At 41.2% G+C, this 6,014-nt stretch overlaps 1 non-coding gene across 1 annotated transcript; it reads right to left on the bottom strand.

Moving 5' to 3' along the window:
• Window positions 1-1,861: 1,861 nt before the first annotated feature.
• Window positions 1,862-1,934, bottom strand: trnak-uuu (transfer RNA lysine (anticodon UUU)). Its single transcript has one exon. It is a non-coding gene; the product is annotated as a tRNA-Lys (tRNA).
• Window positions 1,935-6,014: the final 4,080 nt, after the last annotated feature.

Raw genomic sequence — 6,014 nt, 5'->3', positions numbered from 1 at the left:
ACTTTTCATTTGGGAACGATTTGTTTCGGCCTGACTTTTCTGTTCATTTTAAGCAGCAAGAGTGAGGTGCATGTCTGTGTCCGTGTGTATGGAGCCATTGGGTGCGGTCACTATAGCAACCAGGCTCACACCTGCCTGCTTAACGAGCTCTCTCTGCCACTCTGCCAAGATTCATCTTAAACACTTCTCTTTCAACTGCTGCTGTGTCCACAGTGTTAAAGCCATCATTTTACCCTCAAAACGTCGCCATCGTTGTTCTTTTTCCAACATCTTGTCTTTCAAAGCTCAGAGATGTAAACTTTTTAAACTGTGTGGGTCCAAGTGGAGGGATCACATTTTAGTCATTCAGTGATTCAAAGAATATGACCTTTTAATATTCTTTCAGATGTTTTCTGACTCTAAATGTTCTTTTCTCATTTCTTAGGTTTTTCTAATTTACAATTAAAACATTTTCAGCTTTTTTCCAACTTCTTCTTCTATGTTAAACGTCAGCTTTTAGCACTTCAGCACTTTTGTTTTCAGGTTAAATTCAGGTTGTTTTTTTTTATCTCATTCAAAATTTTTAACTTAAATTCAGTAATTATTTCATTTCAATGCATACATTCAGATTCAAGCATTCACACTGCAGTTTCTTCAGAAAATGCACTTTCTAGTTAGAGTTTAATGACACTTAAAACCACATTACTTTGGAACATGTTACTCTCAACACTGATTATACACCAGGAGATGTATAAATCAGTTCTAAAAATTAGCTATGTTGTTGATGTACTTTTTTCTTCTTCTTCTTTTTTAAAAAAAAATCTCCATAAGTATCATTCTTTGTATCAGCGGCACAATGCTGCCATGCTATCAGTCAGGAAAAGGTTATAAAGCTGTGGGACCTCAGCCAACCACAGTGAGAGCCATTATCTACAAATTGTTAAAACAGGAAACAATGGTTTCCAGGCTGACTTACCAAAATTAAGTGAGAGAGCAGTGACTACTCATCTGAGAAGTCACAAAAGACCCCAGAACCACATTTGTGTCAGTTAAGGTTACTGTTCATGACTCTGACATTTTTGCCCAGTCTCTTTCTTATGGTAGAGTTCCAAGAGAAAATCCACTACTGAGCAAAAGGAACATAAAGGCTCATTTCAGTCCAGAAAACATCTTGATGATCCTCAATACTTGGACAAGACAAGTATTCAAGTAATACTCTAACTTTTGTCTTTTTAGTCCAAGACTTTTCAACCTTTCGGAAGATGTGTGTCCCATTACATCTGGCGTAAAAGTAACACAGCATCTCAGAAAAGGAACACCATATCAACAGTAAAATATGGTGGTGGTAGTTTGTTGGTCTGGCGCTGTTTTGCTGCCTCAGGACCTGGAGGACTTGCTGTGGTGTCTACCAAAACATCCTAAAGGAGAATGTATGGTAATCTGTTCATTGACCTGAAGCTGAAGCGCACTTAGGTTCTGTAGTAGGACAATGATCCAAAACACACCACCAAGTCCAACTCTGAACGGCTTAAATGTTGTCCCACCTAAAGTAAGACAGAAAAAAAGTGAAAGTTTAACGTGTCGAGAAACCCAGGGCGGATTTGGTGAGATTGGCATGTCTTAGACACCAGGTTTCGCAAAGGAGCTGAGCTGAGAACCAACTGGCGGTGAGTAGGACCGAAGGGCAGGGAAAGATTCTTTACAGATCTTGTACGGTGGGATTATCTAAAAGAGGCCTCTGTCCCTGATATCCACAAATCCCACATCGTCATCCCACCTGCAGTCTATGGACTTTGCTAAAGATGACAATGAGGTCACAGAACTATCAAGAACAACTGAGCTTGTTAGGTAAAGCCATGGAAGGGCAAGGATCCAAAGGAGACACCTGGACAGGGACTTGAACCCTGGACCCTCAGATTAAAAGTCTGATGCTCTTCCATCTGAGCTACCCAGGCAACAAGAGTCACGTGTTTGTCCTCTGGGACACATATTGTCTTTCTTTTCTGTAAAAACGTGATCTCTTATCCTCTCATTTTACTGTAGGTACTGGTGAGGATTTGCAGTTAGATATTATTAAATGGTCATTTCAGACAAGAGCCAAGGGAAGGATTTGATTCTAGGGGAAACATCGCTAGGCTGTATTATGACGTGTGATCACCCAACCTACAAAGCCCTAGGTAAGTCAATGGTATAATGGGTGAGGCCTGGGAGCTTCTGAAGGAGGACCTTCTTCAAATTCCACCTCCACTTGATGGACGTTTGCAAGGTGCACCATATGTGTTTGTTTTCTCATTTGATGGCAATGATCCGCATAGTTGTAGGCCATATAATGAAGTCCTACCAACAAACCTACCAAGCCCTAGATGGTGACCAAAATAGCTTTGCCGAAACCCAGGATCGAACTAGGGTCCTTTAGATCTGCAGTCTAAAATGTTGTCCCACCCAAAGTACGATAGAAAAAAAGTTAAAGTTTGACGTATCGAGAAACCCAAGGTGGATGTTTGCAAGCTGCTTGGACTTTGCTTCAAATGTCAAGGTCACAAAAAGTTGTGCGCTACCTGTGTCAGTTTTTGTTGGTGAAGCGTTCAGTTGCGAGCTTGAAAGCTGCAGCTGTGTGAAGTGATAACAACTATATGCTGAAGAGCATAAAAATGTGGACGTGTCCGCCGTGGTTTGTTTACAATAATGTATTGTGTAAGTACTATTGCTGTATGGGTCACTCAATGTAAAATCCATAAATTTACTTAACTTACTCCTATCATACAAAATATTTGTAAAGCGGATTCTGACTCATTATTTATATTACATGCGCAAACACTATACATCCATATTTTATTCACATTAGAACACAGAAAACAATACTAATATTAGAATTTAGAAGAAGAAATTTTACTGTTTCATGAAAAATATAACTTCATTTTCAATTTCATGGCAGCATTACATCCATCCATCCATTCGCTTCCGCTTATCCTTTTCAGGGTCGCGGGGGGCGCTGGAGCCTATCCCAGCTGGCATAGGGCGAAAGGCGGGGTACACCCTGGACAGGTCGCCAGTCTGTCGCAGGGTGGCAGCATTACATCTCAAGTGAATTTCCAGGAAAGGCAGGAAAATAGGGTGTTGCTAGCAAGAAACAGCTAGGCTAATTCGCATCTACTAAATTATAGACTAATTTCAAAATAATGTTGTGTAAAAAAAAAAGTAAATAAATTGAATAATTAATCATCTCCTCTACGTAGTATCAAATAATCTGGACAAATTTCTGTGCGTAAAGCGAAGACTGATTATTATTCTGTCATCAGCTCGCCTGAAACCTGTTTATTCTGTGCAAAGCGCTAACTTGTTTCTGACCATTTTCTCCTGTATATAGATTCCCCTGGAACTGTTCCTGTTTCCTGTCCTGGATTGTCTGAGAGCGGCTGAGTGGCGAAGTGCGTGTGGGACAAAAAGTATGAGTATCTGACGAGGAGTGTGGAGAAACAGCGAAGGAGCATTCATATGTGGACTTCTCCCTTTCTTCCCCCACAGATTCCTGGAGCTCTGCACTTTGTATATATCACACGTTTTCTGTAAAAACAAACAAACAAACTACTGACTTGTCTTTTGAAAGGAAACCTTGGTCTGCACCTGAGTCCATTCGGTACTCCGGTGTATGTATCTCTACATCTACTCTATTTCTTGTAAGAGTAGCTCTCCTGATACTTCAAGCCCTTAGCCAACCCTTCCTTCTCTTTTTTTTTTTTTTTTTTTTTTTAACCTTAGAGAATAATATGTCTTGTGTTGCAGTTGAATCATCTTAACTGGGTCCCAGTTTTGTCAAAGGTAGCTACAGTAGTAAATCAGCTCTCATTTATAGACAGATTTTCTAAATAGAAAGTGTCTGTATACCACACCTGAGGTCTTGTTCCATTAATTGGACTCCAGATTTACTCCTTCCTGAGCCAAACAGCTCAGCCTAAGCCCAGCCATCTCACTGAGGGTGGTTGGTTGGTGCACAGCAGATGTTTGACTTCCAGTCTTGGGATTAATCATTTCTAGCCCCAGGCATCAGAATCAGTTCATTAAGTACATTTAAACCCCTGAAACTTCTTTTGTGGATCCTTTGTTCAATGTGGAAAGAAGCTCTCTTCTTTATTTCAAAACCTAAAACTTTGCAGTGTGTCAATGTGTTTGTAACCCTGGTAAGATTTACAGCAATCAGAAGTACAGGGTTCTTTGAATGCATCGTAGTCCTTGTCTGATAGTTTAATTTCCGGGCTTGCCCTGAAGGCACCATCTGCAGCTCCGTGCGCGTGAAGGTGTGGTGTAGAGGAAAAAGGACGGCAAGGAAAAACTCCATGCTGCCGCGGAGCACGGTTTTTTCCAGTTGAAAGAGAGGAAAGAGGTTTAATTAACATTTGTGAGAGAGCTGTCGTTAGCGGTGAACCACAGACGGGTACCTACCTGAAAGGAGCCGGAGTATTTCTTTGAACTATTCTGGTGAGTTAGCCTAGCTCACTTAGCACCGCTATTGCAGTTCAATGCACTGGAAAAAATAACTAACCAGTCAGAATAGTAGTAAATGTGTTTAATGATGTTTAAGATGTGTTTTCATAGTATTGCAGTGTTGTGACAGTTTTGTTTATTATGAGTGTCTAATGTTTTTACTTTCTTGGGCCTGCTAGTTCAGCCGCGGCCAGCTAAGTGGTTATGCGCAGTTCACGTGCAATAGCTGTGCTGTTACTGTAACTGCGGGTGATGCACAGTAATACGGTGTATTTACTTTTAATGTGTCACAAGATGCAGATTTATTTTAATATTTCAAAAGAACCAAGGACATTAGGAACAAGGACATTTAAGGAATGTGGACATCTAACATTCTGCGTATTTGTGTGCAGACTGGTTTTTTTTTGAGGTACAGTTCCATGGGTGCCAAGTGAGGAGCTGGTATCGTGGGTCTAAGACACTGTTGCTGCTGTGGAGGCCTTCTCTGTGTCAGGACGCCGACACGTTGATGCCTGCCGTACCAGGAGGGCGGTAGGGAAAAAAACAAAAGGAAGCCCACCTGAGAGATACCTTATCATTTTCTTTGCTACTTTTTCTCCGCCTGAGATTCAGGTCGTTTTCAGTTCTTAACCCAGGACAGTGGGTAACTGAATAAACTGACACCATAAGGAACTGGACACTCACATGCTATTTTCTTTTCTTTTTCCTTTTCTTTGGGGTGTTGAAATATTGTGTTTCTTGTCTTACATCTATTTTGATTGTTTCAATTATTTTTGTGATGCATTTGAGATGGTTACTGCATTTGAAGGTATCCCTACATTGAGGATGAGCAAAGGGAACTGATCCAAAAGGAAATATATAAAGCAAACTTTGTTTCATAAACCTGTGGTCGTGCGTGTTATGTGGGTTGGAAGTCTCATTGCTCTTACAGAGTTGCTACCGCCAATCTCCTTCCCAAACCTAGATTTGGATATTGTAGACATTGCACTTGGGCGAGCAGTATAGATCATCTCTTTATAGATAGAGGGACACACGTCCAGGTTACATAAAAAGTGGCGAGCCAGCCAGGAGATTGGTTAATAGTAGCTTTCTGATCTTCCACCCCACACTACGCACGTTTGAGATTTTTGAGATTTGTTCCACTGAGTCAGGTATGGATATTTGCAATCGTTTTGAGGTTAATGGTCAAAACTCCCTGTATGTAACAGGTATAGGACCAGAATACACAGATGAGGAAATAACTGCTGTGTTCAAAGTTAATGGAGATATTTCTAAATTAGTGAGGATCCCTGACGAATCAGGACAACCAGAGGGTAGAGCCCTGGTCCAGTATGCATCTGACAGGTCTATCTCTAGAATCGACCCCATTACTTTGGGTACCGTACCAAGTCCAAAGGACCCAGCTGTGATGTGGTTTGCGAGGACCATTAGAGATGTTTGTCAGGAAGTGGTGGGGAGGGAGATAGCTTGCAGATACCTGGACGAACTAAAGTCTGTCGCAGGCAGTGGCAGGAAAGGTTTCTTGAATGTGCTTCAGGAGGAACTGCATGGGA

This window comes from Mchenga conophoros, linkage group LG5, assembly GCF_057382185.1.
Source record: "Mchenga conophoros isolate Kocher_MC1m ecotype Shallow Benthic linkage group LG5, M_conophoros_male_GT1.1, whole genome shotgun sequence".
NCBI lineage: Eukaryota > Metazoa > Chordata > Actinopteri > Cichliformes > Cichlidae > Mchenga > Mchenga conophoros.
The sequence above is the reverse complement of the archived record's forward strand: the minus strand, read 5'-3'. Positions and strand labels throughout refer to the sequence as shown.